The sequence below is a fragment of the Megascapheus bottae genome, chromosome 21 (assembly GCF_031878675.1).
Source record: "Megascapheus bottae isolate mThoBot1 chromosome 21, mThoBot2.hap1, whole genome shotgun sequence".
In the NCBI taxonomy this organism is placed as follows: domain Eukaryota; kingdom Metazoa; phylum Chordata; class Mammalia; order Rodentia; family Geomyidae; genus Megascapheus; species Megascapheus bottae.
The window spans coordinates 11,046,347-11,057,150 of NC_143529.1; the positions used below are offsets into that span (position 1 = coordinate 11,046,347).

The 10,804-nt window shown below is 42.6% G+C and overlaps 1 long non-coding RNA gene across 1 annotated transcript; it reads right to left on the reverse strand.

Moving 5' to 3' along the window:
- Window positions 1–9,029: 9,029 nt before the first annotated feature.
- Window positions 9,030–10,639, reverse strand: LOC150048624 (uncharacterized). Its single transcript, XR_016539129.1, has 3 exons — window positions 10,566–10,639; window positions 9,667–9,788; window positions 9,030–9,156 (listed from the first exon to the last, which is right to left on the reverse strand). It is a non-coding gene; the product is annotated as an uncharacterized LOC150048624 (long non-coding RNA).
- Window positions 10,640–10,804: the final 165 nt, after the last annotated feature.

Here is a 10,804-nt window from a genome sequence, read left to right on the forward strand (position 1 = left end):
CCCATTTCACTTTCACTATCAATTCACTGCCAGCTTGCCCTCAGTAATTGTGTTCAAAATGGGAGTTACTATGAAACACTGAGTACATCTATTCCATGTACTGCTTTGCTCTCATAACTCTATGTTGCTCCCACTGACCACCCTCCCTCAAGGCTCCTCCTGGTTCTCAGGAAAACTTCATACTTGATCATATATGAAAGTGCAGGACTGTTGGCTTCAGTAAGTTTGTACCATAAGTCCAAACAGGATAGTCCAGACAATAAATCTCCAAGAGGACAGGACAAAGACATTCACCCTCGAATGTGTGAAAACCTAAAACCACCCACACTCCCCGCTCTTTGTCTCTCCTATCTGGTCTGTGTTACATGGATCCCCTCTGCAGCCATGATTAAAACCTGGTCTGCTGAGGTCTTTGCTTTCTTTCTCTCCTTTCATCTGCTTGATCTTTCCTAACACTTCATTCCCTAATAATATCTATACTGAAGATACTTCTACTCAGTGATTTGGTTTGTTTGTTTTTGAATACTAGGATAAGAATTTAAGTTTTACTTCCCTTTCAGGCCTAGATCAAATGCCTCCTCAGGGTAAACCTGTCTAGATTCCTTCCTTGTTTTTGTGTCACTCATTGTCTTCCCTACACTCTTCCCAACAGTTATGAATACTACTGCTAATGTATGTTTTCTGTGGTTGCTCAGTGATCAGAGTCAACAGCCCCTTCTAGCTCCTCAGCCAGCAGAGACCTTGGGTTGCAGCTCTGTAACCAGTATGGCTGCTCTTTTGATTGCACTGAGTGCTGTGGCACTCTTGAGTTCTTCTCTCATGAATTCAATAAATGAATCCAGGACAAATGAAGTCCAAGTCAATGGAGGGTGAGTGTGAGAACTTTTATTCATAAGAGAAATATTTTGATCACAAGACACTGTTGTACTGTCTCTGTGTCCATTGTGTGTTCTCTGTCCCTGCAAGTAACTCTGTGTCTAGGGGTTTTTATACCCTAGGTTGTACTCTGATTGATTGCCTTTATTATAGTTAGGTGTTTTGAAGATGACACTTTATTGATCAGGTCCTGCAACATTCTAATTGACTGTTAGTTCTTAGTCAGATCCCTTGTATACATCCTTTCCCCAGGAAAGGATCATAGGAAGATTATAGTAACTAGAGAGACAGAAGCAAGGTATTTTGAAACAATCTGTCTCTTTTCTTTTTCTTTCTTCTTTTCTTTTCTTTCTTCTTCTTCTTTTTTTTTTTTTTTTGGTCAGTCACGGGCCCAAACTCTTTTTTCTTTTTTCTGGGTCATGGGGCTTGAACTTGGCCTGGGCACTGTCCCTAAGCTCTTCAGCTCAAGGCTACCATCCTACCCTTGATCCAAGCCCCACTTCTGAGTTTTCGAGAGGTTAATTGGAGATAAGAGTCTCAGGTCCATTTGTGCCTGGCCTGGCTTTAAACCTTGATCCTCAAATCTCAGCTTCCTGAGTAGCTAGGATTATAGGCATGAGCCAGCACACCTAGCTTGAACTCTTTTCTTAAATGTCTTTTGCAGATGATTTCAGCTTGTTATGTCAAGATCCTACCCAGAGGTCCTAGAACCTAATTTACCCTCCCTACACTGTGTGGCCCCAGGAATTAGATATTTATAGTCAAAATAAAAGACCAAAACTTAGTACTTATCTATCTTTGCTTTTTTAGAATGATTGTAGCTGAATATACATATATAAATTTGCTGTGTTATCCATTTTAAACATATAATTCAATGGCATTAAGTAGATTGACATTGTCACATAACATCCCTTCTAGGACTAATGTTAAACACTGGAGTGCTCTTGACGATGCTGAGGATATGGAAATGACAATATAACACTCTCAACAAAGCATCTTTTAGTTTACCAGGCTTTTTTTCCCCCTAATCATTTAAAAGTTGCATCTGCAAGATAGGACTGTAAAATGACCATTTGAGGGAGGGAATCAATGGGAGAGGGAAATGTTAGAAATGGAGTTGCAAAAAGGAGGATATCAAAAGTCAATTGCCTTTTTTTTCTTCTTTTCTTTTCTGCTGGTCCTGTGCCTTGAACTCTGGGCCTGGGCGCTGTCCCTGAGTTCCATTTGCTCAAGGCTAGCACTCTACCACCTGATTTATAACACCACTTCTGGCTTTCTGTGACTAATTGGAACTAAGAATCTCATGGACTTTCTGCTTTGGTTGGCTTCTAACTACTCTCTTTAGATCTCAGCCTTTTGAATAGATGGGATTGCAGGTGTGAGTCGCCAGTGCCCTGTAGAAAATTGCCTTGGTTAAGCAAATCTTTACTTTGGCAAAAGGGATGACCTGGACAAAAATCCAAGTGTAAGGTTTACTATGCAGTTCAGGAGAAGAGGGTTTATTGTGTGAGGAAAGAGCAGACCTCCTGCTGCCCAAGATGGAGCCTGGCGAGCAAGAGAGTTTATGGTGGGAAGTGAGAGATTATATAGGGGGAAGGGGAAGGCCACAGTGGAAGTGGATATGATCTCAGAGGATGGGGAAATACCTCAGACTGGGGGACCTCCCACTGACCCCAGGCATGCCAGTTGCCAGGGTTACTGGTGCTGGGTTGGGATTTCCAGGGTGCAGGAGGAGAGAGCCAAGGGAAGTCATTTCTTCCAGGTAGACCTAACGCCAAGCAAGCATGCACTGGGCAGGAAGTTGCCCAGGTTTTATTTCAAATGTAACAGGCTTTTCCCCTTTGGATTGGCCCAAATCAGGATCAGTCTTTCCTGACTGGCTAACATCCAGCAGCAAACTTAGGGTGGGGAGTTTTGTTGGCAGGCTCTTAAAAGGATCATGGGGGAAACATCTGGCAGGACAAGGAAAAAGAGCCCAGAACTGGACAAGTAAAGATGGAATCTTACAAGAGAATATAATATACTTTAAAAATCTATTTCTTACAGGGAAAAAGAAAGGAGGTGAATAGTATATATAATATATAATATCTATATGTAATATAAATGAAAATTGCATAATGAAATCCACTAAAAGTTTTAAGAAGGAAGAAGAGATTTTATAAAAGTAATATAAGCTAGGTGCTGGTGGCTCAAGCCTGTAATCCCAGCTAGTGAGGAGTATGAGATCTGAGAATCACAGTTCAAAGGTAAGGAAAGTCTGTGAAATTTTTAAATCTCCAATTATGTACTACAAAGTTGGAAATGGAGCAGGTGGACTGTTCACTGTTCACTCACTGGGAGATCTTTCTGTTCAGGATCCATGATCCCAGGAGACAGATTTTTCCAATTAGTGTGCTTTCAGGCCTTTGAGTTTTGAAAGAAAACTGGGAATAAGATCTTTTTCTTATCTTCCTCCATGAAGGATTAACCAGAGATGTCACCAATTCCATGTGGGGGGGTTTGTGAAGTTTCCCTCTAGAAGTAGGGACCCTTCACTTAGTGTTTTAGTCTCAGGTCCTTGACTTTGATCCCAGAATAAGACTATCCAGACAGGATATAATGGTAAGAAAACTTGGCAGAGCTTTGGTGAATAAGCAAGAGATCAAGCAGACAGGCAGGAAGACAAGCAGAAAGGAAGAGGCACACTCCGACAGATTTAGTGTGGGCCATCTCCCATGATTTTGCTCAGATAGGGGTTCCAAAGCTGGAGCCCAAGGACTGGTATTAAAAAAAAAAATCTATCAATTGGAGATTCATGGTTGTCTATCAATGTCTAAGCAGTGGTTAACCACCCAGAGTCTTAGAGGAAAAAAATATACCTTATTTTGCAGCAGCAGTATGTCAAACTTTTTATCTCTCTGAGCTTCAGTAACCTCATCATAATATGGGAGAGCCATGAACTGATGACTCATGCCTGTAATCCTAGGTACTTAGCAGGGTGAGATCTGAGGATCACAGTTAAAAGCCAGTCCAGTCAGGAAAGTCTGCGAGACTCTTACCTCCAATTAACCTCCAAAAATCCCAAAGTAGAGGTTGTAGCTCAAGTGGCAGAATGTCAGCCTTGAGCAAAAAAGTGCTCAGGTTCAGAGACCAGTCCCTGAGTTCAGACATCAAATTTTGCACATACAAAATAATAATTTGGGAGTAAAATAGCAACCACCCCTAAAAATGAGCCGAAATGAGCCTTCTAAGCAACTGTGTCTGGCACACACAGGTAGTCTGACACGGGTTACCTTGTATCTTCATTAGCCAGTTCTTTTTTCTTTGCTAAATGAGAGCCAAGTATTTTGTGCCTTTTGTTGCTTCCATTCCCAGGGCACATTCTGAACCCTAAATATTGGGAAAGGACTGCTAGTATGTCCCAGTGAGAAATCCTTGTCTTGTCTTTTTAGTATTATATATTTATTATTACATACTGCTGTGACAGTAGTTGGGTGAGTATATGCTTTATTACAGGTCCCCCACATTTCAGCTGCAGGCTAGCTTTGACTCCACAGAGACCCTGAAATACAATCTAGGGGTTGATCCGGTGACTTCTGTGCTGAGATGTGGATCATAACCTAGAGGGAAATTCTTCTCCCGGGTTCCCTGGGAGAGCACCTGGCCGCTGTGCACAGACAGGCGTGTTTATATGAAGTAAGCCAGTATAAATGCCCTCCTCACTGGCTGCTAGTAGTTTGCGGCTGGACAGGTGATCTGTCGGGAGTGGTTGGGAATTGGGCATCGGTTCCTTTAAACCCTGGCCTTTTCTTTCCGAGTGAGTCCTCCAGGTCTAGGGGTAAAGTTAACTTTCTGGTTCTCTCCAGGAAGAAGAGTTCGCCACCCACGACCTTTCTGCGGAAGGGAAATGTTTCGCGACTTCTCCTTTTTTTATTTCCAGTGATTTTAAAAAAAGAAACAACAACAAATCAGCTTACTTATGAATCCAGTCAAACCGGACCGGGACAGCAGAGAAACAGAAAGTGCACTGCGAGCTCAGCCGGGAGCAGGGCGCCTGCAGGGCCCCCAGGGCCGCCCTCCGCCCAGGACCGCAGGGCCCAGCTCCCGCCCGCGCCGGTCCGGGACGGTAGGCAGAGACGAAGGCTGTGCGGGGTGAGTGCCTGGGTCCCGCACGCTCCTTCCCTCACCGTGGCATTGCTCCAGTGGGACCAGCCCCGCTGGTGACACGTGTTCCCCTGCCAGGGGGGACCCTGAGGGGGGCGGGAGAGCGGGAGGGGAGGGGAGGGGAGGGATGGGGGGAGGAGAGGGGAGTGAAAGGGAAAGGGGGACGGATGGGGAGATGTGGGGTGAGGGGAGGGGACAGGGGAGGGGAAGATAGGGAAGGGGGACAGGGGAGGGAGGGACTTTCCCAGAAACATTGTTTGCGCCTTGCTGCTTTCTCACTGTTTTTCCTGGAACCCCCACCCAAGTTTCTGGGCGGTATTCCGCCCTCTCGCGCTCCCTACCCCCTGGGCTACCATCTTTCCACTGAGTTGGGTATCACAGGGGAGAGGGTTGCAGGCCTGTAAGTAGGCCCCCAGGCCCGCGGCCACTTCTCTCCGCCCCTGTCCAGGGATTTCTGGCTCCCTCCTGCACACCTCCCACCTGCTCTCCAGGGACGTGTATCTCCAAGTACTCAATAACTCCTGTGTGTGTGTGTGTGTGTGTGTGTGTGTGTGTGTGTGTGTGTGTGTGTGTGTGTGTGTGTGTGCGCGCGCGCGCGAGTGCGCACTTGCAGTGATACTGGAGCTTGAATTTGGAGATTCTCATTCTCATTTGTCTTTTCCATGCAAGGCTGGTGCACCACCACTTGAGCCACTGCTCCACTCGAGGCGTTTTGCTGGCTGATTGGAGATAACAGTCTCGCAAATTTGTCTGTTGGGCTTTGAACATGGATCCTCACATCTCAGCCTCCTGAGTAGCTGGGTTATGGGTGTGCACTTGTGCACTGTCTTTTAAGGTGACCTTGAGTCAATTTTTCTGTAAACAATTTTTCTGTACCTCTCTTTCCTCATCATTAAGAGGGAATGTACTTATGAGCCAGTTACAACACTGACCCATATGGTTGAATACCCAGTGTTAGTAAATTATGTTTGGTAGTGTTGGAGATTGATCTTAGGGCTTCACGTTTGAGTACTCTACCACTTCAGCCACATTCCCATTCCTTTCTGTTGGAGGTTGTTACGACCTAAAGGTATTTGCCCAGGTTGGATTTGGATCCAGACATTCCTACCTCTGCCTCCTTAGTAGTTGGGATTGCAGGAGGGTGCCAGGATGTTTGGTCCTCTTGGGTTTGTTGTTATTGTTTTTAAAGTGAGGACTATCTTTTGTCTCCTTGGCCAGGTCCCACTTTCTAATAGTACATGTGGTTGCACAACTTTTTTAAAAAAATAATTAATTAATTAATTTATTTTTTGGCCAGTTGTGGGGCTTGAACTCAGGGCCTGGTCACTGCCCTTGAGTTTGTTTTTGTTCAAGGCTAGTGTTCTATCACTTGAGCCACAGTGCCACTCCTGGCTTTTTCTATGTATGTGGTACTGAGGAATTGAACGCAATCCTATGTCATGCATGCTAGGCTAGCACTAAGCCATGTTAAATTGAAATTTTTTTTATTTTAAAATTTATTTTTCTTTTTTTTGCAATTAATTATTTTAATGTTTTTTGTTTGTTTTGTTTTGTTTTGTTTTTTGCCAATCCTGGGGCTTGAACTCAGGGCCTGAGCAACGTCGTTGGGCTTTCTCAAGGCTAGAGCTCTACCACTTGAGCCATAGCACCATTTCCAGCATTTTTCTATGTATGTGGTAGTGAGGGATCAAACCTGGGTCTCAATGCATGCTAGGCAAGCACTCTACTATTATGCCAAACTCCCAGCCCTATTTGAACATATTTAAATATTTATTTAAATTTAAATACTAATTTATGTATCATTTAAATTATTTGTCATTTATTAATTATAAATGTCTATTTGAGAGCATAATAGACACAGAAATGGAGAGCAAAAGAGTGAACAAAGGCAGCAATGGTACTCACTGGACACTTTGTTGAAAATGAGCTATACAATTTATGGGTGGGATGGGAGGGAAAAACTAGGGGAGAGTCAGGAAAGGGGGTCACATTGCCTGACTTATGTAACTGTACTCCCTCTGTCTTTAGCATTTTCAAATAAAAAGGTAGATAGATAGACAATAAAGCACAGTAAGCTAAAATATTTTATTTTAAAATTTTAATTAACAAATTATTTTTATTTTATTTTTTGTGTTATTGCCAGGACTTCGACTCAGGAGTTTTGCTCTACCACAGGAGCCACATGTCCAGTCCAGCTGTTTTGCTGGTTAATTAGAGAAAGTTTGGAGGGGAACTGTTTTCCTACCTGAGCTAGCTTTCAACTGTGATCTTCAGCTCTCAGTCTAATGAGTAGCTAGAATTATAGGCATGAGCCATGAGTGCCTGACTTAAGTTTATTCTAATTGATATATAGTAGTTGGACATTTCTCTGCTGTGATAACTTGATGGGTATATCTAATATTTAATGATCAAACGTGGTAATTAGCTTGCCACCTCTTGCAAATGCAAGACAGTAGGTACTTGATATTAGATAATTGGTATGTGGACCGAGAAGTGTTACTTACTGGTCGTGGCATCTCTGGATGCCAGATGAGCCCTGTCCTCTTGCTTTCATGAGACTTCCATTGTCTCCTGCTTGACAACCTGAAACTATCCTACTTGAAAATCTTTACTAAGCTAACAGGAAAAATGTGGTTATCCGGTTGCTTTATTGCACATTTCCGAGGTTCTACCCTTAGCTGTTCATAACCATTGCCTTTCTACAGTTTCACTTTTCTTGTTGATTTGCTGGTGATCTTTGAGTATAGATATTGCTGTCTCTGTACAGGCCCTAGAAAGCTCAGAGTTGGAGTGGAGACTGTGCAGGCTTCAGAGGATACTTTGTGGGTTTGGATTTAGCTACAAGTAGGCAAAGGTTTATGTGTTGTTCCACTGCTGACTTCCCAGGGTGTGGCAGGTGAAGACTCCAGGACTCTTCACCTCTTTAGAGTCTTGCCTTTTTAGTAAGATTGTTGGAAGAAAGCCTTTGCTTTGAGAGATTTTTAGACAGCTGAGGGTGGGTCCTGGAAGCTCAAGGGGTCAGGGTCCCCTTACAGAGTCCCCCAACCCATAATTCTAGGTTTCTGTCTTCCTGTTAGTAAATGAGACATATCTATATTAAAACGAAATCTGACAGGAACTACATGGAGGCCAGCCCCGCCTCTTCCTACCATGTGTGACTCAGAGTGGGCAGGAAGTATAAAAGCACTGTGCCTGGCATTCTGCACCGAGCTTTTGCCCTTCTCTTAGCTGTATACACCCAGAGAAGAAGCACAAAGAAGGTGCTGCCATTGTGAAAGATTTGCTTCTGGCAAGGTAGGATGACTTTTAAGAGGAAGGATTGCAATTCTAAAGCTTCCTAGGCTGCTGGTGTGGGATCTGGAGACCACATGGCCTTAAAGGTGATCACATTATTTGAGTGTAAACGGGGAAGGCCTGAGCGAGCATTCATTCGTAGTCTCTCTCTGGGATCATTGCAGAGGATGTGTGTCCGGTGAATGCCATGAGATGCTTAGATCATGAGGACGTAGCCAGATGGATGTAGTGAAGAGCATTTATGGAATGTGCCAAGTATGGCTGTCTCTATAACCACCTCATCTTTATCTTATTAAACCCATTGAAGAACAGAAGTGAAAATTTAAATCTCAGCTGATTTGTCTCTTATGGCTTCTCACCTGCCCAGCCAGCCACCCACAGATTCTCTTTCTCCTTCTCTCTCTCTTTCTTCCTCTTTCTCACAGACACACACACACTCACACATCTAAATGTAACCCACTAAAATTTGGCAATTCAGTCATTTACCTTAGTTTTTCTTTTTGGCTAAGCTGGAAATAGAACCCAGGACCTTTCACATGGCACGAAAGTTCTCTAGCATGGAACTATCATTTATATTTTGTGAAAATTTAAAGATACAGAGTAGAATAGTATAACAAAAAGAACAAATAAGAAGATAAAAGAACTATACTTGTAAATATTTTACAGATAACATTTTTCTGTTTTATTTATTTGAACATTATAGTGTTGGATCTACATTTCACTGAAGTTGAACACCTTTACTGGGCTGTATGAATACCCTGGCTTCAGGTCCTGTGATGGGCCCTGCTTGTGGACAGGCAGATGTTTATAAGGATCTCGAGGAGACAACAATCTGAGTGGTGGCTTGGATTGTAGAGATGGACAATACTCTGTTAGGATTTGGCTTTTAAAACATGTCTGCCACCTAGCTTTCATTTGATTCTCTGGTGGATTTTATTCTATAAAATGATCTATATATCTAACTATATGTAATATAATAATAATAATAAATGTCTCATTTTATATATATATATATATATATTTGTAGATCATAGGGTTTGAACTCAGGGCTTGGGCACTGTTCCTGTCCTCTTTTGCTCAAAGCTAGAGTTCTACCCCTTTGAGCTACAGCACTACTTCTGGAATTTGTTATTATAAAGAAGTCAGATAATGAGTACATTTCTTTTTTGGACAACAGAGGTTAAAGTTTTTAGTTGGTTGGCCTAATTCTACTAAGTAGGGCTGAACCTAGTTTAGACTTTTCTCACCATGTAAATGAAAATGGGTATTAAAACAGATTTTAAGCCTATGTACATTTCAAGTAGGCAATGTGGTAACATAGTAAAGACTGAACACAGTGAAAATAGTACATACTGTAGAAGAATGTAAAAACAAGGTTCAGTTTCACTTTTGCTCTGTCTCCCCACATCCACGGCTAGGTCCACTGTTCAATAGGCAACCCGGAAGCACCTTCCTGCAAACGTGTCGAAGCTCTTCTGTAAATATACAAATGCACAAATCTCTGTGACTCAACAATCATACCTTATGTAAATCACACATATCTCAGTGCCAACATCTACCCTGCCTAATAGCTGAATAGAATGCCACTGAAAATGACTAACAGCTTACTTAACTCTTATGCTAATAAATGGTTATTTCTGCCCTTTTGTTATTTCAAGCAACACTACCATGAAAATTCCTGTACATATTTTTGAGTACACTTACATACAAGTAGAAAGAAAGCCCTGGAAATGAAATTGTGAGGTCAAAGTACATTTCATATATTGGTAGAGATAGCAAGATTACTCACTCACCTGTTTTTTATTTCTACTATTTTTTATTTCTATTTTTTTTTTCTTTTCAGTGCCAATTCTGGGTCTTTAACTCTGGGCCCAGATACTATCACTGAGCTTTTTACCACTTGAGCCACAGCTCTACTTCTGGCTTTTTGGTAGTTAATTGGAGATGAGAATCCCATGCAGCTAGGAGTGTAGCCTAGTGGGAGAATGCTTGCCTAGCATGCACAAAGCCCTGGGTTTGATTCTTTAGTACCATATGCACAAGAAAAGCTGGCACTGTAGCTCAAGTGGTAGAGGCTAGCCTTGAACAAAAGAAGCTCAGGAACAGTGCCCAGGCCCAGAGTTTAAGCCTCAGGATTGGCAAAAAATATTTTTCTTTGAATATGAGATGTTGAAAATGTATAGATTGTGGCCATTGATTTTTTGTATATCTACTTCTGTAAATAGTAAACTACTTGTGAGCAGGAACTTAACTGTTTTGTTCTATTGTTGTCATCATTGTCCTCTTCCTCTTCCTTTTTTTCCTCCTCCTCCTCCTCCTCCTTTTCTTCTTCCTTCCCTTCTTCCTCCTTCTTCCCTTCCCTTTCCCTTCCTCTTCCCTTCTTCCTTCTCCTCCTTTTCTCCTCCTCTTCCTCCTCCTCCTTCTTTTTCTTCTCTTCCTCCTCCTCCTTTTCCCTTCTTCCTTCTCCTCCTTTTCTTTTCCTTTCCTCCTC